General features: G+C 47.2%; 1 long non-coding RNA gene across 1 annotated transcript; it reads left to right on the forward strand.

Moving 5' to 3' along the window:
- The first annotated feature begins 8485 nt into the window (after positions 1–8485).
- Positions 8486–20041, forward strand: LOC125632656 (uncharacterized). The gene is made up of 3 exons (XR_007355384.2): positions 8486–9511; positions 18050–18159; positions 19004–20041. It is a non-coding gene; the product is annotated as an uncharacterized LOC125632656 (long non-coding RNA).
- The last annotated feature ends 6277 nt before the right edge of the window (positions 20042–26318 follow it).

A 26318-nucleotide genomic window follows, 5' to 3' on the forward strand; every position in this document is an offset into this window, starting at 1 on the left:
AGGGGTGGAGGGCGGGGAGTGGAGCACCCACAGGGGGACACATCTCTAAGAACCTCAGTTATTGCAAGGTGAGTAACTTTCTCTTCTTCTTTGAGTGCTGTCCCTGTGGGTGCTCCACTGTAGGTGAATGTGAAGCAGTACCCACTATGGTTGGTGGGATTTTGGAGTTGTATGAGGGACAACGGTAGACAGTACCGTATGACCAACTATGGTGTCTGCTATGGTATCCTGTGTGATAGCACAATGTTTGGCAAATGTGTGGCAAATGTGTAGTTGTCCACGTGGCCACCTTGCATATGTCTGTAACAGGTCCGTTTTGGAGGAAGGCAATGGATGTTGACATTGCTCTAGTAAAATGAGTCCTAACACCCTCTGGTGGTTGAACATTCTGACTCTGATAGCAGGATCTGATGCAGACTGAGATCCACTTGGAGAGTCTTTGCTTAGAGATAGCATCACCCTTTGATCTCTCGGTTGTAGAAACAAATAGCCTAGGGGATTCACAAAATGGTTTAGTTCTGTCAAGATAGAATGCAAGAGCCTGTCGGACGTTGAAGGTATGTAATGCAGCTTCCTGTGGAGTCGTGTGAGGCTTGGGATGGAATACAGGTAAATGTATTGACTGGTTAAGGTGGAAGGTAGATGCCACCTTGGGGAGGAATTTGGAGCGGGTTCGTATAGTAAGCTTGTGTTTAGAGAAAATGGTGTAGGGAGGGTAGGCCATCAGGGCACTTATTTCACCAACCCTTCTCGTTCACGTTATGACAACCAAGAAAGCCACTTTCATGGACATGTGGAGCAGGGATGAGGTGGCCAGGGGCTTGAAAGGGGGTTTCATAACAGCGCAGAGAACTAGGTTGAGACTCCAGGAGGCTACTGGTGAATGAATCTCAGGGTAGAGATTCTGCAGGCCTGTGAGGAAGCGTTTCATGGTGGGGTGGGTGAAAGTGAATAGCCGTCCAGAATGTCATGGAAGGTGGTAAGGGCTGTGAGGTGTACTCTGATAGAACTGAGCGAAAGCCCATCCTGTTTAGTTCAAAAAGATAGTCTAAGATGTCAGGGAGGGTTGCAGTCTGGGATATTAGGCTTCTGTGGAAGCACCAGATGGAGAAGCGTTTTCACTTTTGCGGGTAAGTCTTAGGAGTGGAGTCGCTTCTACTGTGCAGGAGAACATGCTGGACCTGTTCCAAGCAGGCTAATTCGTGGGATTGAAACCACGAAGGAACGACGCCGTCAGATGAAGTTTCCAGAGCTGCAGATGAAGAAGCCGACCGGAGTTCTGGGAGAGGAGATCTGGTCTGTTGGGGAGAGTCCGGGGAGGACGGATGGACATGCGTAGCAGGTAAGGATAACATGTCTGCTTGGGCCAAGCTGGGGCAATAAGTATGACCTGGGCCTTGTCCTCTGTGATGTTGTGTAGAACCCTGTGTATGAGTGGAATCAGTGAAAAAGCGTACATGAGGGAGTTGTTTCAAGGAATGAGGAATGCATCCCCTAGAGATGCATTTTTGAGTCCCGTTCTGGAGTAAAATAGATGGCATTTGCAGTTTTGAGGAGTGGCAAACAGGTCTATCAACAGAGTGCCCCAGTGGGAGGAGAGCTGTCAGAGTAACGTGGGATGTAATTCCCATTCGTGTTCCTCCGAGAAGTGTCTGCTGAGTGTGTCTGTGGTAGTGTTGTGACACGCGGGCAGGTAGGAAGCGGTGACTTGTATGTGGTGTTGTATGCACCAATTCCATAGTTTAATGGCTGCTGTGCATAGGGAGTGATATTGTGCCTCCCTGCCTGACAGCTCTGAGTTCTAGGAGATTGATGTGCAGACGCGTCTCTGATAGGGACCAGCAGCCCCAAGCCTTGTGGTCGCCTAAGTGCACGCCGCAATCTATCTGGGAAGCGTCCGTGCTAAGCATGAGTCCTGGGGAGTGTGGATGGAGGGGAACACCCATGCATAGGTTCTCTGGTTTTGTCCACCAATGTAGGGAGGCCAATGCATTCGGTGATGGAGTCAGTGTTATGCAGAAACTATGTCTGCTGGGTTGGATGAATGGATATATGGAAATAGGCGTCTTGTAGGACGAGGTCTGTGAACCAGTGCCCTTGTTCCAGCATGGGTATTATTGTGTCCAATGTGACCATCTTAAATTTTTGTACATGTACCAACTTGTTCAGTCTGCATAGGTCCAATATAGATCTCCAGCCCCCGCCTTTCTTTTGGGTTAGAAAGTAGTGGGAGTAGAATCCTTTTCCCCGATGTTGCAGTGGTACATGTTCGACTGCACTTAGGTGGAGAAGATGAGCCACCTCCACGTAGAGAAGGTGCTCATGAGAGGGGTCCCGAAGGGGAAGAGGAAAGGGTGGGCGGGGAAGATAGGAAAGGGATGGAGTAACCTAATTGAGCTATTTCCAGGACCCAGCAGTCCTGTGTGATCAGTTGCCAGACATGGTGGAAAGCTTGGAGGCGGTAGCCAAATGGGCAAATAGGCGGCGGAGTCAAGGGGTGGTCGCACAGACCCCTGACCAGCACTTCAAAATTATTTGTTACCCGATGGTGGGAAGTAATTGGTTTTGCCTGTGCCTAGGAGGTCTGTTGCGGTTTTCCCCAGTGTCATACAGTCTGGACCGTGTCGGTGATATTGTTGTGCACTGGGACTCTGATAAGGTTGATACCGTGGTCTCCTGGGGATGAATAGGTATAGGCCCAGTGTGCGCAAAGTGGCTCTAGAGTCTTTCATAGTGTGAAGGACTTCATCATTTTTTTGTTTGTTTGTTTTTTGAAAAGAGTTTATCTTTGTCAAAGGGGAGATCCTCCACTTTGGACTGCAAATCTTTGGGGATACCGGATGCCGAGAGCCAGGAAGAGCGGCACATCACCACGGCAGTGGTGCGGACTGCTGCATCAGCCATGTCCATGGACACTTGTAGTGCCGTCCTAGACACCAATTGACCTTCGACGAGGACTAACTTGAAGTCCGCTCTCCTGTCCGGTATATGGGAGGCAAATCAAAGAGCTTGTTGTAGTTGTCATGGTCATAGCTTGCAAGGAGGGCGGAATAATTTGTAATTCTAAATTGTAGAGTAGAAGAGGTATAAACCTTGCGGTCCAGGAGGTCAAGGCGTTTGAGTCCTTGTCCTGCGGAGTGGGCCGGTAGTGTGGCTGCTTTGTTCTCTGCGTCGCTGCATCCACCACAATAGAATTGAGTTGTGGGTGGGAAAATAAGAAATTGATGTCCCTTGCGGTCATGTCGTATTTATGTTCAGCTTTCTTGCATGTTGGTGGAATGGAGGCGGGGTCTGCCAGAGAGAACCAGCTGGTTCTAGGAGAGCTTCCTTTATGGGTAGTGCTATCTTCGAAGGTGCAGAGGGTTGGAGGATTTTGAGAAGACTATGTTCTGTCTCCTGGACTTCCTCCAAAGGGATGTCCTGGCTGAGTGCTGTTCTCTTAAAAAGTTCCTGGAATTGCTTAAAGTCGTTCACGTTTTGTGGAGGTGGAGGCATGAGGGCGACTTCTGCGGCTGATGGTGAGGCAGGAGCCGGTAAAACCAGGAAGGGTTCATATCCCATGTCTTCAGGAGGGGGTTCAGGAGCTCTAGATGTTGATAGAGCTGGGGATATAGGCGTAGTACGAGCTTGCGGTCTGGTAGAAGGGGCGCAAGGAGGAGTGGTGGCAGGAGCCAACCATGGGTACCACTGAGGCCAGGGCACCGGGCAGGAAAAAGTTGGGTCCCGGCCATGGGGCACAAAGTAGGGAAACTGAGGCTGATTGTTATGATGCCCCATGTCTTGGGGTATGTATGGCTCCAGTGGAGGGGAAGGCTCAGGCAGGGAAAACTCTGCCTGCTGCTGTGTGCCGTTCTCACGATCAGTGAAAGTATCCAGGTAAGGTGGTGAGAGCTGCTGTTCAAACAGTGAGTGCTCCATGTCTAGGAGCGGAGTCAGGCTTAGGGGCCACAGAGATATCCTGCTGATGCAGGAATTGTTGCTGTTCCCTAGGCTGGTGTGCTGCAGAGCATGAAGCGTGAGCTGGAGCCTGGAGTGATTTTAGTTTCACTGTTGCAGGAGCGGAGAGCCGTTTGTCAGAGCCCCGCAGGGGGTCTGAGTCTGCTCCGGGGCTGGCAGGCAGGCTCGCTGCCGACATGCTTGTCGGCACTGGGTCAATTGTCAGTGCGGAGAGAACCGGTGCCGAGGAGAGCTTCCCGCTGCGGGAAGTCGGGTCCCTGCTTTTGAGCCCTGTGTGAGTTGCTTGTGAAGTGCAGGGGCGGTCAGAGTTGCCTGCTCTCAGCGCTGACAGCCCCAAGGGTAAAGACCCTGCGGGAGATCCTTTACCCTCTTGAGTGTCTCTGAGAGGAGACGTTAGGGCTTCTTGCCTCTTCACCTGAGAGGATGAAGCCGGGCTCCCGGTGGGTTCTGACCTGGCAGGGGAGCCTGAGGGAGAGGGTTTATTGCCCTGCTCCGTAGGCAGCTGCAGAGCTTCTTGCCTCTGCTCCAGAGAGGGTGAAGCCGGGCTCCCAGTCCGTTCGGACCTGGCCGGGGAGCGTGAGAGAGGGGGTTTGCCATTGCCCGTCTCCAGAGGCAGCTGCAGGGATTTCTGCATGAGAAGCATTTTCAGCCGCAGGTCCCTGTCACGACGAGCCCTGGTTGTGAGGCTCGTGCAGTGGACACACTTGGCAGGGACGTGTGTCTCGCTGAGGCACTTCACACAACATGAGTGTCCATTGGACCTTGGCATAAAATTCTGACTGGAAGTGCATTTCTTGAATCCTGAAGCCCCTGGCATTATTCCACTAATAATGCCAGGGGAGAGTGTCTCAGAGGAAGACAAACTTGAAGAAAAAAGTTGTTGTTTTTTTAAACTAAGTAACTATCCTAAAGAAAAGGAAACAACTGGGATGTTACTAACTAACTATTTCAATGTTCTTCCTAATTGTTCCCTTCAGAAACCAGGGAAGAGGATCAGCACTGCCCCAAGTCCCGTCTTCAGCCGAGGACAGTTGTGAAGGAACTGAGGAGGGTGCACGACGCACACACTCAGGAAGATTCCAAGAAGATGGGAGATGCTTGCGTCCCGACCAGTCACTGTTAGCGAAGATCTCTGATCAACGGCGCCGGGATGCACCATCACCTAGCCCTGGTCTACACTAGGACTTTAGGTCGAATTTAGCAGCTTTAAATCGATGTAAACCTGCACCTGTCCACACGATGAAGCCCTTTATTTCGACTTAAAGGGCTCTTAAAATCGATTTCCTTACTCCACCCGACAAGTGGATTAGCGCTTAAATCGGCCTTGCCAGGTCGAATTTGGGGTACTGTGGACACAATTCGACGGTATTGGCTTCTGGGAGCTATCCCAGAGTGCTCCATTGTGACTGCTCTGGATAGCACTCTCAACTCAGATGCACGATTGTTTGCTGTTGCTCTGATGCAGGGAGGGGCGACTGACGACACGGCTTACAGGGTTGGCTTACAGGGAGCTAAAATCAACAAAGGGGGTGGCTTTACATCAAGGAGTATTTCAGGCAGGACTTCACGGAGGGTTCCAATAAGAAATGGTGCACCTAAGTAATTGTTCTTATTGGAACAAACAGGTTGGTCTGGCCTCTGGTTGATACATGGCTAGATTTACCTCGCTGCACCTTCTCTGTGAGTGACTGCAGTGTGACCTAGAGGAATGAGTCCCCTAGACGGGGGGCAAAGGGGGGGGGTTGCAAATGAGTACAAAACAGATCTGGTCTATTTCTTGTTTTGATACACTCCATCTATCTTTTACATCTTTGACTGGCAGCAGACGGTGCAGAAGGACTGCATGCCATCCACATCTCATGGCTGCTCGGCAGAAGATGGTACAATAGGACTGCTAGCCATCCTCATCTCTTGCCTGCCCAGCAGAAGATGATGCAATAGGACTGCTAGCAATCTGTATCACCTGCCTGCTCACCATAAGATGGTTCAATAGGACTGACTGCAGGACTAAAGAGAATGACTTGATCAAGTCACTCCAAATTTAGTCCCTGTGCCCATGTCTGCCCAGGTGCTCCTGATCGACCTCACACAGGCGACTAGGAGCACCTCGGACATGACGATGACTGCTATCAGTCCTATTGCACCGTCTGCTGCCACAAGGCAATGGGTTGCTGCTGCTGTGTAGCAATGCAGTACCACGTCTGCCAGCACCCAGGAGACATACGGAGACGGTTACCTGAGCGGGCTCCATGCTTGCCGTGGTATGGCGTCTGCACAAGTAACTCAGGAAAAAAGGCGCGAAACGATTGTCTGCCCTTGCTTTCACGGAGGGAGGGAGGGAACGGGGGCCTGACGATATGTACCCAGAACCACCCGCGACAATGTTTTAGCCCCATCAGGGATTGGGATCTCAACCCAGAATTCCAATGGGCAGTGGAGACTGCGGGAACTGTGGGATAGCTACCCACAGTGCAACGCTCCGGAAGTCGACTCTAGCCTCGGTACTGTGGAAGCACTCCGCCGAGTTAATGCACTTAATGCACTTAGAGCATTTTCTGTGGGGACACACACACTCGAATATATAAAACCGATTTCTAAAAAAATGACTTCTATAAATTTGACCTAATTTCATAGTGTAGACATACCCCTAGAGTGGAGCACCTATAGGGACAGCACTTGAAGAAGAATCCATTCTAGAATAAATCAACAGCATCATTTGTTAACCTTCTTGCTCAGTCCACTCATGTCCATGGGTTTATCTTCACTAGGGAAAAAAATGTGTCTTTAACTTGACTTACCTGACTGGAGGTAAAAGCCTAGTGAAGATAGGGTAGCTTGTAGTTTTCACACGTATCATAAGCAAGCACTGAACTCATCCTGCTAAAACATGTGAAAACTACAAATTGCCTTGTCTTTTCTAGGATTTTATTTCAAGTTTGCTAACTCAGTTTAAGAATACACCTTTTTTCCTAGTGAAGGCAAGTCCCAAGTGTCTTGAGTCCTCAGGTGGTGGGATATGGTACTGTGTGTCACTCCAGAGCAGTTATGTGATTGTGTGATCAAAGTCCTTAGGATAAAGGCCCTATCATGCTAGTTGCTCAGTCTCTGTCCTGAAGAGAATGGAAACCCATTTATAGACATTCATTTGAGTATAAGTGCACTTTGCCAACAAATTCCTTGGTGCTATCACTAAAATTCTTCTTTGGAATATCACCATAGATGGGCAGAATACAATCAGTGAATTTTGATAGTTTCAGTTGTTTTTAAAATGTTTTCAAATTTGGCAAAGGTTATACAGTAGAGAAGTTTATTTCATACTTAACTGTCATGGCAGTACTATAACCAACAAATTTCCTACGGGGTGAGCTAAAATGTATAATGCAAACAAAAATGACAGAAACCTTTAAAAAACATTAGTCCAGATCTTCCGATCCTCACATGGCAAAATATGCCTATGTACCAGCAGCACATTTCCAATTAGACACAGTAGGCACATAGGGTTGCTGGTGTTCTAGGAGAACAAGTTGCTAAGCATGCAATTTTCTAGCCCAATTGGGCTATTTTTAGCTGCCAGCTGCCGGGGGTATTAGCAGTTGCCTGTTACAGTATTTGGGGCTATTTTGCTGCTGCTGGTGGCAGTGATTAGTTCTCCAGAGGAAGAGAGCCTCCTGATCTGTCCCACCCCCTGCCTAGACGCCTCACAAGCCTCTAGTCTCATCCGATGAAGTGAGCTGTAGCTCACAAAAGCTTATGCTCAAATACATTTATTAGTCTCTAAGGTGCCACAAGTACTCCTTTTCTTTTTGCGGATACAGACTAACACAGCTGTTAGTCTGAAACTAGTCTCACGTTGTGCCCCCTCCTCTTAAGTGACGTTTGCAGCATGCACAGAATTCTTGAGGGAGGGAAGCAGATTTTTTCCTGCAAAAAATTTGCTACAGTTCTGCCTTTTGCCCACGAGGGGCCGCTGCGGTGCCAGAACAGCCTGAGCTGAGCTAACGGTCTGCAGCAAACAGCTAGCTGTGCCTAGGGGCACGTAAGGTGTAAATCTGGCCCTGCTAGATACATTAACTTCAACGGAGCTATGCCAATCTATAACAGCTGCAAAGGTAGCCCAGTGTCTACAAATATTAAAGTACAAAATTATGATGTTATGGACTGTACCACTTGGTAATTGACTATGAGATAGGCTAAATGACCCATGATATAGGAGAGCACAATGTGAATATGTAGGTCCATGTAAGAAGCCTGTAGTTATGAGAACATACCATTAAAAATTGAGCATTTGGTAACTGCTTCTTTCTCCAACACAGCTGTTAGTCTAGGACCTATAATTGAGATGTTAGGTCAATATTTTCAAAAGTAACCATTTATTCTGAGAGGTTTCAGAGTAGCAGCTGTGTTAATCTGTATCTGCAAAAAGAAACGGAGGACTTGTGGCACCTTAGAGATGAACAAATTTATTTGAGCATAAGCTTTCGTGAGCTACAGCTCACTTCATCTGTAGCTTATGCTCAAACAAATTTGTTCATCTCTAAGGTGCCACAAGTCCTCCTTTTCTTTTTGCATTTATTTTGAGTGCCTCAATGTTTCAGTGCCCAACTTGAGAAATATTGGGCCCTTTGAGCTTGATATTTAACAAATGTGGAATACTGAGTAAGGACTGGGAAGAAAGCTAATAGTGTTTCAATATTTTAAGAGGATAAATGAGATAACTTGGGTAACGGGGAATCAGTTAGACTGACATTGTTCCTGGACAAAATCAACAATTTAGGAAAAAATAATTTTTTTGTTTGTTTGTTTTTTCTTTGCCTTCTGGTTTCGGAGCCTTGATGGGTCATTTGAGTCATATTTTGTCATGTTTGGGTCTCAATTGTAAAGGCTAGAAACTTAAAAAAATTCTCACATAACCACTTGACTCCAGAAACTGGAGCTTTAAGAACCCCAATTATTGCAAGACTCACAGTAAATTTGTGAAAGCTGGCAACACTAAGCTCATCTCAGTCTTCTGAAATCAATGCCTATGGTTTTTCTAGAGCACTCAAAGCCCAGTTGTGGGTGGCTCTAAGGAAGTTGTGAACATGTGGAAAAAGCAGGAACCCCTTTAGGAAAAAGCAGTCTGGGTGGCGAGTTGTGTAGGCCCGTGGTGCCCGTGCTTCACCAATATGAGAGCACGGGGACCCAGCTCCACCAAAATTAGGGGCTGGGTCTCTCCTCCGGCCCCGCCTGCCACCCTCACGTGCCTCCCCCAGAAAGTTCCCCCCCAGCCCTGCCTGCTGCCCCTAGACAATTTAAAAGGGCCCGGGAGGGCCGCCACTACCACCGGCAGTGCAACAGGGCTAAGGCAGCTTCCTGCCCACCCACTCCATTTCTGGAAGCAGCCGGCATGTCCCGCGGGGGGGGTGTCTCCACACGCTGCCTCCGTCCTGAGCTGTGCCCAATGGGAGCTGCGGGGATGGTACCTGCAGGCAGCGGCATGTGGAGACCCCTCCGGCTCCCCACCTAGGAGCTGCTGCCAGAGGGGGGTGCAGGTCACTTCCGGGAGCCACCCAAGGTAAGCACTGCACCCCTCACCCTTTCCCACACCCCAACCTCCTGCCCAGCTCAGACTCAACACCCTAACTCCCTCCCAGAGCCCGACCCTGGCACCTCCTCCCGCACCCCAACCCCCAGCCTAGACCCTGCACCCAAACTGCGTCCCAGAACCTGACCCCTCCCACACCCAAACTCCCTCCCAGAGACTGGGGGGAGGACTTGGACCCATTCTGGGCACCACTAAAAATTATATAAATCTGCCACCCCTGAAAGCAGTGACAAGCTTTCTACCTTAATGACCAGTGCACATCTGTTTACATTTTTAAAATTATGTTTAAGGCTCAGAAACCAGAAGTCAAACAAAAAAATATTATTTTTTTCTAAATCCTATGATTTTTAAGTTAGTCTTGTGCTTTTTTGGAGCATGTTTTTTGTATTTTGGGATTAGCAATATTGTAAAAAATTTGTCATCTTTAATTTTGTCGTTGCAGCCCTGAGCAAGATATTTGGCCCACAGTCCATCCCCTCCCAGACCCGTGAGGCTGCAATAACTTTCACTAGGCTAAATTTTCCTCTGCTTGCCCCCCTGAGTTAGGGGAGTGGCAAGCTGTTCTGCTATAAAGAAGCAGGTTGGTGCAGACAGACACGTATTCCCATTACTTAATAATCTTTTCTGATTGCATGTTAGAGAATGGGAGCAAACCCTAAATACTCAATAAACTGCCACTGAAATATGCTGCAATTAACCCATTTGAGCATTAGCTAGTTACTGCAGTCCCCAGTCCAGAAATAATTATCACTCTGCAATTACTCCTGACAGATAAGCACTTGGGAGCTGCAAGAGTTGTATTTTACTCAGATATACAACAGTTAAGGATCCGATCACTAACATAAAACCTACATATAACTAAACATGTTAACATTGGGAACTTTAACATAGCTTATATCATACACATGTAAAAGGATGGTTATATTTCATATTCTAGGTCACAACAGAGGGGATAATTCTCTTTCCATTTTGGGGGAGGCTGAAATTTTCCCTTTAAAAATCCATTAGCATGGGGGGGGGGAATGCTAATAATTAAATCAATACATTTAAAAAGCTAAGACTACAAAAACAGCATGTAACTAACTTTTACTACCAGACTTATTGATTGGGAGAGCCAGCACCATATGCAGGGAAGTACAGATCTCCCAAGGCTGCTCAAGTACCCTCAGACACACGAGTGCAGACCTCTCCATTTCAAAGGATAGAATGTCTTATGAGACCTTTGCTGTTTCCAGCACATAGCAGGGAAAAAAGCCCCATCTGCACTAACTGTGCAGCTGTTAAGGCCCCAATTCTGCGAATGACCTCTGTACCTATGCTCAGGAAGAGAGCTGAAGAGTATGAACTCATTCAAAGTAAGTTAATTCTTTACTATGGTTACCATCAGTAACATAATAAAATGGAGACTGCTGGATTAGATCCACAGCTTCAAGGTGAGAGTCTCTGATATGGAGAGAATGATGATTACAATCCTATTATCCTGGATTTACTCAAGGACAATCAGAAGGTGTTTCTCCAAAAAGTCAGTAAAATGGAGAAAGGTTATTTTCACCTCAGTAGAATCCCTGAGATAAAGAGAGTCAGGTGAGGAAATACTGGGGAGTCAAAGGTATACTGAGTTGCTGAGATTCTTATTAGCCTATAGCTCTAGTCTGTTTGAAGACTCACAGATGAAAGGAATCTGTGAGGTCATTTACTAGTAGATGTGTCCAGTTGTTCTGGAAATAAAAATATTAGGAATAAAATCTATAGATGTTAGTGGGAGGTTGAAAATATTAGGTTTGATAGTGGAAGGACTGGAATCTTTTCATATTTTCAGAAAATTATTTGTTTAATAAAAAAGATTCGTGATGGAGCTTCCCCATACAAAAAGGAATTCAATCAATACATAAAGTGTTTGTCATTTGTACTGTACCAGCTTAGTGACAAAAAAAGAAACCTTATCCATGTGTTGGATGTGGTAAGAGGAAGAAAGAGCAGCAGATTTAAGTCTGTAGGCAGTTGAAGTATAGGTATGGAGCAGAGGTGGATTAGGGGTTTGTGGGGCCCTGGGCCAGAGCAAGTGGGGGCCCCTCCTCACCCTTTCCACCTGTACTTCCTCCCCCCCACCCCCCAGCGCTCCTGCTAGAGAAATGGGGTCAGGGTGCAGGGGCTGGAGCAAGAGTGGAGTGGAGAAAGCCCCTGCACCTCAACCCCACTCCCTGGCAGGAGCACCGGAGTGGGTCAGGGCATGAGGGTGCCCCAATTGGCTGGGCCCCTGGGCATGGGCCCTGTTGGCCCAGTGGCTAATCCACCACTGGTAAGGAGGAGCAATGCAAATAGGATGGGGCTAAGTGCCAGGATATGGCCCATTATATATATTTTTGTCCATCTAGTGCTCTTGAAAGAGGGAGAACACTGCCACTCTATAATAAAATAGATCCTTGTCAAGCTAGGATTTCACAAACATTATTATGCGGGGGAGAGGGCTGGTAGCATTGCCTATTATTAATGTTGAGCTATACTTCCCATTATAAGCACCTTTTTTCAGTTGCTTATTACTTTTCCATACCTGAACTATTTGGACTGAAATTTTCCATGCCAGGTGTCTCCTCAAGCTGAATTTTTTAGGAAAGTTTCCACCACAATAGTTGAGCCATTTACAACAAGGATAGAGAAAAATACATTTTGCCATGTTAAAACAAATTCTGGCAACCTTTCCTTTGAACAGCCCTAGCACCCCTATGCATTGGAGAAGGCATAGGCACCAACTCCGTGGGTACTCCAGGGTTAGAGCACCCACAGAAAAAAAACAGGGATGGGGAGGAGCAGAGATGGGAAGAGGCAGGGCGGGGAAGTGGGTGGGGGTGAGGCCTCGGACGGAGTGGAGGTCGAGCACCCCTGGCACAAGGAGAAAGCCAGCGCTTGTGGGAGCAGGGACTTGAGGTTTGGTGAGGGGCTGGAAGTCAAGGGTGGCCTTTGCATCTGGGATGTACCTTGTGCAGTCCCTGAGAAAATCCACCAAAATGTGGCCAAGTTATAAGCCAAGGAAAAATCTGTAGAGACTTCTTCGAAAGTAGTGCTAAAATTCCTGAAGATTTCATCCTTGTTAAGTGAGCCGTAGTGCCATAGCTCCTAGTGCTAACCAGACTGAGCATGCATCATCCTCGGCGTGACTGAGCATGCTCCATCCTCTCAAAGCTCCCGCCCGTAACTGGGCTCTCAAGAGCGGCAGAAGTTCCCTAAAAGTGGGGGGCCACTGGTGCCCTCCCCGCCGCAGCGCCCCTTCCCCCCGAGGCCCCGCCCCCGTGCCACCCCTTCTCCCTGAGCTTCTGCCCTCGCGCCACCCATTCCTCCCATGGCCCTGCCCTCATGCCACCCATTCTCCCTAAGACCCCACCCTTGTGCCACCCCGTTCTCCAAGGCCCGGCCGCTGCACCGCCTCTTCCCCAAGGACCCACTCCTGCGCCACCTCTTCCCACCCCCAAGACCCTGCCTCCCACTCGCTCCTCTTTGCCCCTCCCCACCCCGTTGCTCACCCTTATGGCGGGTAAAAATTGATGGAGCCATGGCCCCCTGCCCCCATTCCAGTACCCCTGACTGGACTGTGCATGCACCCTTCGTACAGAGCGACTGACTATGCTCCAGCCCCTCACAGCTCCTAGCATAGAGCAGAATGCACATGCACCATCCTCAGAGTGACTGAGCATGTTGCAGCCTTGGGTTGAGAAGCCAAGTGGGAATTTCCTAGAAATGGCAGTCTCTGGCTGCTCTGGACCAGGGTGGCACCAGGCACTGGAGCTGAGTGTAGAGAGCCTGACTCTCCTGTGCTCTCATTAACACCCCAGCTGGCACCAAGGAAGCATGGAGAAAGAAACCATCTGCCTCAAATGCAGAGGGGACAAGAACCAGACCAGGGAATGAAACAAGAGAAGATTGGGACAAGGAACCTGTTTGGACTGGGACTGGTTGGACATGGAGAACAGGACTGGGAGCCAAAGTGCGGAAGAGGAGGCTGTGAATGATTGGGCAAGGAGATGGAAATTGGAAGTCAGGGGGGTAGGGCAGAGGAGGCTTGAAATGATTTGTCAAGAATACTGGGAGCTGGTGAGGAAAATGCAGGTGACTGAAAGACAGTTGGCAGGAGGAAGGGAACATTGAGATCAGATGAGGAACTGGGGAAAGAGGAAAAACTGAGTCTGGGAGCAGTGGGAGGAGAGACAAATCTCACAAGGAGTTGGGGTATGAGGAGACAACTGAGGCTAGCTCAGCAAAGAGACTGGAACAAGAAGCCGGAGAGAAGGGAGAGTAGAGCAAGGAGCCAAGGAGGTTGGGGGAATTATCAGGAAAATGGAGATGATGGGTTGGGGGCATACAGAGAAACCGGATGAAGAGCTGGGAGGTGGGAAACTGGGGCTGGCTGGGCAAGGATACTGGGGACAAGGGGTCAACGGAGGGGGCAACTGGGACTAGCTGCACTAAGAAAGTGGGAGTGGGGAGAGACACTGGGCCTTAGGTGGGGAGTCTGGAGCGGGAGAGACTAGGACTCGCTGGGCAAGGTGATTCGGACTAAAATGAGGAGCCTGGAGAGTAGAGACTAGGACTGGGTAGGCAGGAAGGATGGGATAGGTACGAGGAGCCAGGGGTGAGGGAGAGACAGGACTGGGACAGCTTGGAGGGATGGGGAGAAAGGGTCAATCTTTGGTGTATCAGGCAAAAGTGTCTGTGACCACTAGAGCACATTTCCTTACAGAACCTGGAATGGAACCAAAGATTCCTAAGTCCCAAAATTCTTCTGCTGACACCAAATATCTGTGAAAAATCCGCTGCGAAGTGTGTGTTTCATCCCCCTCTAATGCTAGTCCACATAGAGGATCACAACCTACTATTACTATCATTTACTCCTTTAGTTCTAGAGGTAGAGATCTGTGCAGGTTATCTAAAGGCTCATGATGAACCATATTGATGTCAATATGATGCCACACAATGAACAGAACAGGTAATCATCAAGTGATCCATCCACTGTCGCCCATTCCCAGCTTCTGACAAACAGAGGCTAGGAACACCATCCCTACCCATCCTAGCTAATAGGTTCACCAATAGCTATCCTCCATGAATTTATCTAGTTCATTTTTGAACCCTGTTGTAGTTTTGGCCTTCACAACATCCTCTGGAAAAGCATTCCACAGGTTGACTATGTTTTGTGTGAACAAGTACTTCCTTTTATTTGTTTTAAACCTGCTGCATATTAATTTCAATTGGTGACCCCTAGTTCTTGTGTTATGAGAAGGCATAAATAACACTTCCTTATTTACTTTCTCCACTCCAGTCATGATTTTATAGGCCTCTATCATATCCCCCCTTAGTTGTCTCTTTTCCAAACTGAAAAGTCAGTTTTATTCATTTATTCTCATACAAAAGTTGTTCCATATGCCTAATCATTTTTGTTGCTCTTTTCTGTACCTTTTCCAATTCCAACATATCTTTTTTGAGATGGGGCAACCACATCTGCATGTAGTATTCAAGATGTGGGCGTATCATGGATTTATATAGAGTTAATATGATATTTTCTGTCTTATTATCTGTTCCTTTCTTAATGATTCCCAACATTCCTTTCACTTTTTTGACTGCCGCTGCACATTGAGTGGATGTTTTCAGAGAAATATCCACAATGACTCCAAGATCTCTTTCTTGAGTGGTAATGACTAATTTAGACCACATCATTTTATATGTATAGTTGAGATTATGTTTTCCAATGTGCATTGCTTTGCATTTATCAACATTGAATTTCATCTGCCCTTTTGTTGCCCAGTCACCCAGTTTTGTGAGATCCCTTTGTAACTCTTCGCAGTCTGCTTAGGACTTAGCTATCTTGAGTAGTTTTGTATCCTCTGCAAATTTTGCCACCTCACTGTTTACCCCTTTTTCCAGATCATTTATGAATAAGTTGAATAGGACTGGTCCCAGTACAGCTCCTGGGGGACACCACTATTTACCTTTCTCCATTCTGAAAACTTACCATTTATTTCTACTCTTTGTTTCCTATCTTTTAACCAGTTACCAATCCGTAAGAGGACCTTGCCCTCTTATCCCATGACAGCTTACTTTGCTTAAGAGCCTTTGGTGAGGGACCTTGTCAGAGGTTCTCTGAAAATCAAAGTACACTATATCCACTGGATCACCCTTGTCCACATGCTTGTTGACCCTCTCAAGGAATTCTAGTAGACTGCTAAGGTGTGATTTCCCTTTACAATAACCATGTTGACTCTTCCCCAACAAATCCTGTTCATCTGTATGTCTGATAATTCTGGTCTTTACTATAGTTTTGACCAGTTTGCCAGGTACTGAAGTTAGGCTTACTGGCCTATAATTGCCAGGATTACCTGAAGGGGGTAAATATTCTTTGTGGGTTCCATGCATAAGGGTCAGCAATGATGAAGATACAAAAGTACTTGTGGAAGGAATGAACAAGCTCGTTATGGAGGCTAACATCACTGGCAGGGGTAGGGGGGAAGGCGGTGAGACATGACATAGTAAAATATAAGAGCAGATAAGTTTGGAGGGAGTAGGTTGTGGAGGGCCTTACAGGTAAGGACCAGAAGTTTGTGCTTGATGTGGTGGAGGAAGAGGAGATAGTAGAGAGACTCAAAAATGAGTGATATGGTCAAACCAAGGGCCAACAATGTGATCTTAGCAGTCGTGTTTGAATGGATATGAATGGGGCACGTGTGTTAGGAAGGCCAGAGAGGAGAAGGTAAGGATCCAGATGAGATTTTTAGTAAAGTGTACAGCGTGGTAAAACATGCTCTACCCAAGAAAAAACATTGCAAAGAGGGAAAAAAATATTACCAGACTGCACTTAGCCAACCTGAAGTGACCCGTGCCCATGTTTGCAGTAGATGCAATCCGTGACCCTGAAACCTGCGTAGATATGGAAAAGATCTGCTCTGCCATAAAGAAACTGAAGTGGGCATGCTGCTGGACCCAACTATATAAAACCTGAACTTCTCAGGTGCTCCATAGAGACCATAATGCAAACATTACACCAACTTTTTGTCTGGCTTGGACTACTGGGAAGGCACCAGCAGAGTGAAAGGAAGGGATCATCATCCTGCTTTATAAAGGGAAAGTTCCACGCACTGAGAGCAGCAGCTAAAGGGCAATAATTCTGTTTTCTGTTCTTGGAAGAGTTTTTAAACACGACCTACTTGCCCAGCTCCAGCATCTCCTTGTGAAAAACCATCCAGAAAAATCGGGCTTCACTGCTGGGTGATCTGCCATGGATGCTATACTTACTCTTCATTTTTTTACCTGAGATCTATCAGATAATTCAATTGCCCTTTGACAGCAGCATACGTAGACTTGAAGGCAGCCTTTGATTCTGTCAGTAGAGCTGCCCTGTGGACAGGGCTGGCTCTAGATACCAGCAGAACAAGCAGGTGCTTGTGGCGGCACGTTTCTAGGGGCGGCATTCCGGCACCGGCCATGACATCCCTAGAAATGTGCCCCAGCCGCCCCAGCTCGCCTCCGCTCCACCTCCGCCTGCTCCCCTGAGCGCGCGACTGCCCTTCCGCTTCTCCCCGCTTCCTCCCTCCCTCCCAGGCTTGCCGCGTGCCAAACAGCTGTTTCACACTGCAAGCCTGGGAGGGAGAAGCCGAGCGGCAGCGTGCTCGGCGGCAGCGGTGGAGCAGAGGTGAGCTGAGGCGGGGAGTGGTTCCTCTACCCCCCCCCCCGTTACTTCCTGCATTCCCCACCCACCCTCGCTCGCCTCCGCTCCACCCGATTCCCCTGAACGCGCTGCCTCTCCCTTGCCTGAGAGGGAGGGGGGAGAAGCAGAGCGGTGGCGTGTTCAGGGGAGCAGGCGGAGCGGAGGTGAGCAAGGGCATGGAGTTGCTGGGGGGAGCCGCAGGAAACAATGGGGGGGGGGGGGAAATGTGGCACACCCGGGGGAGGAGGCGGGGCCAGGGATTTGGGGAAGGGGCGGAGTGGGGGCGGGCACAAAAAAAAGCAGGGATGGCCAAAATTTTTTTTGTTTGGGGTGGCAAAAATTTTAGAGCCGGCCCTGCCTGTGGAAGGCCCTATGAGGCACTGGTGGTCATAACATCTTTCTGAGGTTAATCCAAGATCTACGTAATGACTCAGTGGCCTGGGTGCAATGGAGAACTGTAACGGGACTCCCTCTCAGGTTCAGAGGGAGTAGGGATGCCAGGTGTCTGTTTTTCAACTAGAACATCTGATTGAAATGGGAAACTGGCAGCAGCCGGTCAGCACAACTTCCCGGACGATGGAAGTCAGGTTATCTGCAGTAGCTGGCTTCTGCCAGCAGGGGGTGGAAAGAGCAGCAGCTGCTGTAGCCCAGAGGAGCAGCTCTGCTTAGCAGCTGCTGTTCTTCTGGCCCCCCAGCCTGATGGGGAGAACTGGCTGTCTCCTGGACTGGGCTCCAAAGTAGGTACCAGTGCCATCCGGAGGGGGTGAGGGGTAACCTGTCTGCACCCCCCACCTCACTGTGTTCTGATTACTCCACTGCAGCCCCTCACTCCAGGGATCAACCCCACTGTATCCCAGCCCCTTGTTCCAGCGCTCCCACTCCACTCCTGCTGTACCCCGCTGTGCTCCAAGCCTGGCTCTGCAGGTGTCAGGTGAGTCGCGGAGGATGAGGAAGCAAGTGGCAAGGGTGGGGGTGGAGAGCTAGCAACAGAGGAGGGGACAGGTCGGGCCGGGGCTGGGCAGGGGTGTTTGGTTTTCAGGGGTTAGAAAGTTGGCAACCCAAGAGGGAAGCCATGCCGCCGCACTACATTGCGGTTAGCAGAGTTGGGTCCTGGGCCTTGGGGTGGGGCAGAGCAAGTAAAGCAGTCTGTAGCTATCAGCCTCCTGGCTGGACCAGTGGTAACAGTCTGGCACAGGCCTTAGGGCTTAGTAAGCAGCCAGCTCCAGCTGTGGGGCGGCAGCAGGGGGATGCTGCCTGATTTACTCCACTGGGTCTCAGCCCTGGGCCCAAATAGCCATGGGCAGTCCCACCACTGGGTAAACGGTGAAACACAAACTCGCTGCCTTGCGTCCCTACAGCACAACTGGAGCAATGTCTGGTTTCCCTGGGCTACTTCCTACCCCACTCTGCTGGCATTGGTCCTTCAGCACTGGGCTCCATCTTCCCGCTTCACAGTTGGGCTGCGTCCCCTCCAGTCACTCCCCAGGCCTTCTGCTGCCTTGGTCATTAGGGACTGGTCTGCTCAGTTACTGGTCCAAGATCAGACAGAGGGCTCAGCTTCCTAGCAGCAACATCTGCCTCCTTCCCTGGTCCATCACCAACTGAGCTTCAAAATTCCCTTTATAATTCCTGTCCTTCCCTGTACTTCCTGAGAGGGGGCAGGGAGGACTTAGCTCCACTCACCAAGGGGAAGGTAAAGCGCCCTCACTCTCGGGTCCAGAGAGGCCACTCTGCCTCACTACAAGAACTCATAGGTCCACCATGTTTTTCACTAGAACCAGGGTGAAGAAGGGATGTATCCTGGCCCCAGCCCTGTTTTGCCACACACGGCATTGGCTCCTTGAACATGTCTCTGCAAATATTGGTGTAACTGTTTGGTTCGACTTCTTTTACTGACCTGGATTATATGGATGATCTTGTCCTTTTTGGCCAGGATGCAAACAACCTTAAAGACACACTAGAGAACCTTGAGCACGTGACTGCTGCTTTGGGCTAAGGATTTCTTGGACAAAAACCAAGTGTGGTACAAAAGTTGATAGAAAACATCTGTGCTGCCAGAAAAATTGTGGAAGTACTGGATGATTTCATCTATCCATGCAGTAAATTGTCATCAAGTGGGTGCAGCCAGTCAGATATCTTAAGGAGAATTAATTTAGTAGCCTGCAGTCAAGGCAGCATGCGGAGCCCCCTGGCTACCCCTACGTGTAGGAGCCAGAGGGAGGACATGCCGCTGCTTCCGGGAGCTGCTTGAGGTAAGCACCTCCTGGAGCCTGCACTCCTGACCCCCAACCCCCTGCCCTAGCCCTGATCCCCGTCCTGCCCTCTCAGCCCCTTGGTCCCAGCCCAGATCACCCTCCTGCACCCCAAACCCCTCATCCTCAGACCCAGCCCAGAGCTCGCATCCCTAGCTGGAGCCCTCACCCCCTTGCCACACCCCAACTCCCTGCCCCAGTCCAGAGCCCTTTCCCACACCCTGAACTCTCAATTTCTGGCCCCACTCCAGAGCCCTCACCCCCTCCAGCACCCCAACGCCCAATTTCATGAGCATTCATGGCCTGCCATACAATTTCCATACCCGGATGCGGCCCTTGGGCCAAAAAGTTTGCCCACCCGTGCTCTAAAGTATTACATTGTTTTGTTTTTGAGTGCACTTATGTAACAAAACTATATTTGTAAGTTTCACTCATGATGAAGAGATTGCATTACACTACTTGTATGAGGTGAATTGAAAAATACTATTTCTTTATCATTTTTACAGTGCAAATATTTGTAATAAAATATTAAGTGAGCTCTGTACACTTTGTATTCTATGTTGCACTTGAAATAAATATATTTGAAAATGTGGAAAACATCCAAAAATATTTAAATAAATGGTATCCTATTGTTTAACAGTGCAATTAATTGTGCAATTAATCACAATTTTTTTAATTGCTTGACAGCCCTAAAAATCATGTAAATGGAATTATTACAACAGAATTGTAGAGAGGATTGTAAGTGATGAGATGGGGTAAAACAATAAGTTACTACACAATAAGCACAATTTTGTTCTTTAAAAAATGTGTAAGAGACCCCAAGGAGAGCAGCAGAAACTGCAAACAAAAAGATCATCAGATATGAGGTTGAAGGAACCAAAACAAGCTGTAAATTACAAGTGTGGAGTTAAAAATGTAAATCCTCAGTTCAAAAGGATTTAAAATTGAATCATGGACTATATGGCACCATATGTCTTTCAGTATACCTCTCAACATGCTTTACGAGGTCCTCTATTTAGATTTATACAGTGCATTAAAAAGCACCTACCCAAAGCTCTAGATATCTTGCTATATATTAAAAATGCAGTAACATTAGTGAAAACAAAAGCAAACCCAGTAGCTTCCCCCAAACCAAAAAAAAAAAAAAAAGGAAAAAAAAATCTGACCTCAGCTACAAGTTCCAGCCCTTTAAAATATGGCTTAGCTTTAAGGGCCCAATACTGATCCTATTGAAGTGAGTGGAAATTTTACCACTCATTTCAAGCAGCAGCTTAATCAGGTATGAGGCAAGATTGGATAGGAGCATAAGTAGGCGTACACACACACAGCTGAATAATATCATTCTAAACTAAAAAAACAAAACATTGTGCATTGGTCACCTGTAGCCAGGTTTCTCCAAACCCAGCATCAGACTCTGACTCTGCCTCAGTTTCCCATTCATTCTTCAGAGCTGTTAGGTCACTTCAGTGACTTAACCCTCCAGTTAATCCCCTTAAAGGGCCAACTCACCATGTGAGATCACCACAAGAAACTCCCTCCAGATGAAAGAATCCAAGGGTGAGACCCAAAGATAAAACAGTCATTATATATTTGAGTTTTATACATTGTAGCAGAAACAAGACAGACGAGCACCACTACCTTTTTACTCCCTAGTATGCCAATAGTCCACCTCTTCCAGGATTTAATTCAAAGTCCATCATAAACCCACAGCTAAGTCTTCCACCCTAGACTCTTCCAGTAGCCACAGCCCCTTCCTCTGAATGACTAACCTCTTCCACCTTTCTCCTGGGCTCAGTTGTCAGTCCGACTCTAATCAGTTACTCTTCCTCGAGTATGCAGGTGTTGCTGCACCCTTTCACAGGGTGGCAGTATAGAGGGACCTCCTCCCAATCCACTATGTTTTGTCAACCCTGGAACTCTTAAACCACTAGGCTATTTGCCCCAAAGGCTAAATTTTCCTCATCTTTCTGTCTAGCTCTTCTTCCAAAACACTCCCAGCTGATGGACCACTCATTCCTTGGTCTGCTCTCACTGGAATGCCTGTCTCATATCCATTCCTATTTAAAGCATAGGCTGCATTTATATCTGAGGCCTGGTTTTTAATCATATGGGTCCAGTCCTCAAAGGCATTTAGGCTCCTAACTCCCATTGATTTCACTAGAAGTTAGGAGTCTAAATACTTCTAAAGGCCTGGGCCTCTATATCTGAGTTTTATACATGGTAGCCAAAACCATAGTAGGAGAGTATCACCACCTTCCCCCTCCCACAATCTGACCCTGTGACAGAGTGCTAAGTATGAGTCAGAACTGTGTTCACAGCAGCTCCAATCAGGCAATGCAGGTTGGAGCTAAGGAGAGCTGTGCCTAATTTGTGGGTGGGGCAGGGTAGAAAGGCGAGGGGCAACAAAAATGATTAGGGGACTAGAACACATGAGTTATGAGGAGAGGTCGAGGGAACTGGGATTGTTTAGTCTACGGAAGCGAAGAATGAGGGGGGATTTGATAGCTGCTTTTAACTACCTGAAAGGTGGATCCAGAGAGGATGGATCTAGACTATTCTCAGTGATAGCAGATGACAGGACAAGGAGTAATGGTCTCAAGTTGCAGTGGGGGAGGTTTAGATTGGATATTAGGAAAAACTTTTTCACTAGGAGGCTGGTGAAACACTGGAATGCGTTACCTAGGGAGGTGGTAGAATCTCTTCCTTAGAAGTTTTTAAGGTCAGGCTTGACAAAGCCCTGGCTGGGATGATTTAGTTGGGATTGGTCCTGCTCTAGGCAGGGGGTTGGACTAGATGGCCTCCAGAGGTCCCTTCCAACGCTGTTATTCTATGATTCTATGATAAGGCTAATTAAGCCATTAGCCAGAGCTCACAAATAGGCATAGGAAGAAAGTAAAAAGGGGGAAAGCAGTGACAGGGAGAGAGAGATTGCTTGCTCTCCCCTGCTTGTTAAAGGTGCTATGTATGTTGTGAAGGTGGTGGGACTCATTTATAAATAAACTGCACAAGGTGTTGGACCAGCACAAAGGTCTCTGCGTAGTTTGTTGACCGAGATAGAAGCAGGACCAAGGAGGCCCTGTTACAGACCCCAAATATTAAAATTAATGGCATTTTCTAGATTGCCACCAAAATGAATGTTTGGCAAGTTGTATTTGACATATAAGAATGGCCATACTGGGTCAGACCAAAGGTACATCCAACCCAGTATCCTGTCTGCTGACAGTGGCCAATGCCAGGTGCCCCAGAGGGAGTGAACCTAACAGGTAACGATCAAATGATCTCTCTCCTGTCATCCATCTCCACCTTCTGACAAACAGAGGCTAGGGACACCATTCCTTGAGACTCTTGTTAGTAATTCAAGCCAAAGAGAACTGCACCTTTACTATCTATACTGAAATATCTACAAAGGACAGTACTGAATAGAGAATCTGGAGAATTGCACAAGATCTTCTCTGGGAGTTATGCACACAAAGAGATGCAATAACAGGCCCTATTATTTTTTATGCTGTTGGCTAGATTTAATCACACCAATATCAAAGATAAAACATTTTATTAGTCTCTCTCTAAAGAAATGTATAGCTAAATTGCAGGGAATTTGTTTCTATCATTACATTTTTTAGTGTGGAATCAAAGCCCACAGTAAATTGTCTGATTTCCATTTAATTTTACAACACTAATCCCTGTGGATATTAGTGTCCCATAGGGCCTGATCCTGCAATGGATTCTGTGGAGTCACTTACTTCGATGGGGCTTTGTGTGGGAACAGGGGTCAGCCTGCAGAACCCCAGTTGCAGGACTGGATGCTTTGTTTGAACTCTGAAGATCTTATTTTTACTAAGTTTTCCTAGATCATTTAGCTCAATAATACCTCTAAATTCCCATGCAGCGGATAAAGTGTTTGCATTAAATTGCAAAGGCAGCATGTTGAAATAACAGTGTAATGTTATATTTATGTAATGCATTTCACACAGCAGGAATCCAGAGAACTTTACAAACATTTGTACCTGTACATGAATTGTTTCATCCACCGGTGAAATGTGGCAACTGTTTAATGAACACATTGCACTAAACAGCAGTTTCAGCCAGAAAGTGAAGAAGGATGGTCATTCAAATTGAAATGACAAAGGAAATTTAAGTAGGCAGAATAATTATCCAAACTGGAATTTGGCCAAGATGCTGCTATGCTTGTGATAAGTGCCATGGGATCTTTAATGATCAAAAGCTGTCAGGACCTCTGTTTTAATTCTCATTAAAATGATGTCAACTCACTCCTTTTCACAGTCCCCTCATAGCACCATTCTGGTGCATTGGCTCATTCCTTAGGACTTGGCTACACTTGCGAGTTACAGCGCAATAAAGGAGCCCTGGGTGCACTAGCTCACTACCTGTCCACACTGGCAAGGCACGTAGAGCGCTCTGACTCCGCAGCTACAGCGCTGCTGGTACTCCACCTCAGCGAGTGGAATAACCTTTGCTGCGCCCCCGCTGGAGCGCCACGGCACCAATGTGGACGAGGTGTTGCATTACTGCGCTCTGATCAGACTCCGGAAACATCCCATAATCCCCTTAAGTCAAGTGGCCACTCTTGTCATTGTTTTTGAATCACTGTAGGAATGCGGATATGACCTTTGGAAGCTCTGTTTCTGACAGCCGACATGCTTATCTGTTCCGAGACAAAGCAATCATTAGTGTGAAATGCTGTGTGTGAGAGAGAGAGAGGCTGGAGGGGAGGGGGGGGGTCTGCTGCTACCTGAACTTACAAGACAGCATGCTGACATGCTCTCAGCCCCCCAAAAACCCACTCTCTCTCCCCGCACATACACACAACACACTCCCTGTCACACTCCAGCCCACTCACCCCCATTTGAAAAGCATGTTGCAGTCACTTGCATGCTAGGATAGCTGCCCATAATGTACCACGACCAATGCTGCTGCAAGTGCCGCAAATGTGGCCACGCCAGTGCGCTTGAAGCTGTCAGTGTGGACAGACTGCAGCCCTTTCCCTACTGCGCTCTACAAAGGCTGGTTTAACTCAAAGCGCTCAACATCTGCAAGCGTAGCCAACTCAGAGAGAAGAGTGCCACCTAGCGAAGTGCCAGAACCAACCTTGGATCACCCTGGGTTTTTCTTGAACATCTTTCATCTAAGAACTAACATTATTTCATTTTTTAGATCAAAGACCAAGAGGGCTTAAATGATAAACAGGTAACTTAAATCCAAACTGCTGTGCTCAAAATAACTGTGTAATGTTGAAAAAAAACAACCCGGAGATGTAACTAGAAATCAGAGATCAAATAAAAAAATCTAGGATGCCAAAACATAGAAGATACATCTAAAAACCAAGGATCAAATGAAATTCATCTAGCTAGACAGATGTAACAGAAAAGAAGAAAGCAGAAAATTGCTCAGAAACAGCTAGTATAGTAACGTTTGACTGAAGTTACTAAATGAATTGAATGTTTTTACAGCAGGAAAGGATATACATACATATTTATTGAGTTGTGAACTCAGATACAAAGAAAAAGAGGAATCTTGAGAACCTGTAATGTGATTAGGTGGAGATGAAGCAATTAAATTATGTTTTTGAAAGGAACTAGTACTTTCCAGGGGAACAGGGAAGGGTTCACTGTGCTCAAAATAACTATGTAGTGTTGAACACTCCCCCATCCTACCCCCCGAAGATGTAACTAGAAATCAGGGATCAAATACAGTGTTTGTAATACACTGACTAATACAAAGCTAGACTAGAAAAAAATGTACATCGTGTAAGCAGTTTTCCTGCCAATCAAGGTTACAGTTTCCAATGAGAATTATTTCAGATTTGGGACTGTGTGTTACTTTTATACTTACTTAATAGGCAATTATTTAGACACCAATCATTCTCCAGGTATAGGTCAGTATAATGAGATGCTTAGCTACAATAATTGTTGCCCATATACCCAGAGTTCAACTAATTAACAGATCTGAATTGTAATGTAGTTTTCCATTTAGGCAATTGGCAGTGATATTAGGGTTTTTAAGTCTTTCTCTGAGGCATGGAAAAATGCAGTGGATGGGTCTCACACAATCAATTTCCTGTAACTGCAGTGCACTGGGCATTGGTGAACCTGCCTATCTTCTACCTCTTTTTATTTATCCTTTCTAGCTATTGTATCTTTCACAGTACAGCAGAAATGGTAAAGGTGTGTGGCTGGAAATGTCAGTTCCTTTATTAGAAATCCGTATATTTATTGAAAACTGGGTACTTGATAGCAGGGCCACAGTAGGAAGCTGCGCTGGAGGTACATTTCAACTATAAATATTGAAGACCTATTATTGAGATTCTGATATTAGCCTAACACTATCTTAGAACACCAACGAGAGTTGGGGTTAAGCAGCATGTTAGCCCAGATCCTCAAAGGTATTTAGGCATCTAATCAATGGGAGTTTAAAGGGTCCTTGCAGGAAAAGGCTCTAAAGTCTACCCTGATCCTGAGCAGTGCTGAGAACCACCAGCTCTTATTTAAATCTATGGGAATTTGGGTTGCTCAGCACCTCTCAGGATCAGTCTAATTTAATGAAAGGACAAAAACAAAATCACATGGTTCAGAACTATGTAGCCTTGAAGTTTGCCTCTTGAAAAGTCAGTTATAGCATTTTCAGAGGGGAACAGAACACTCCAGAGAGCACAGTGTTTGGAGACGACAAGAGGGCACTTGCTGGGTGAGGGAAAAACTTGGCCTTCAGCCTGGTTCCTTGCCAATATGCACCTAACCACCAGGTTCCCTGTCAGGTATTATTCTTCACATGGCAACATTAGAGCTGGTCAAATATCAGAATTTCCATTCTGCAGGAAATG

The sequence above is a fragment of the Caretta caretta genome, chromosome 2 (assembly GCF_965140235.1).
Source record: "Caretta caretta isolate rCarCar2 chromosome 2, rCarCar1.hap1, whole genome shotgun sequence".
Taxonomy (NCBI): domain Eukaryota; kingdom Metazoa; phylum Chordata; order Testudines; family Cheloniidae; genus Caretta; species Caretta caretta.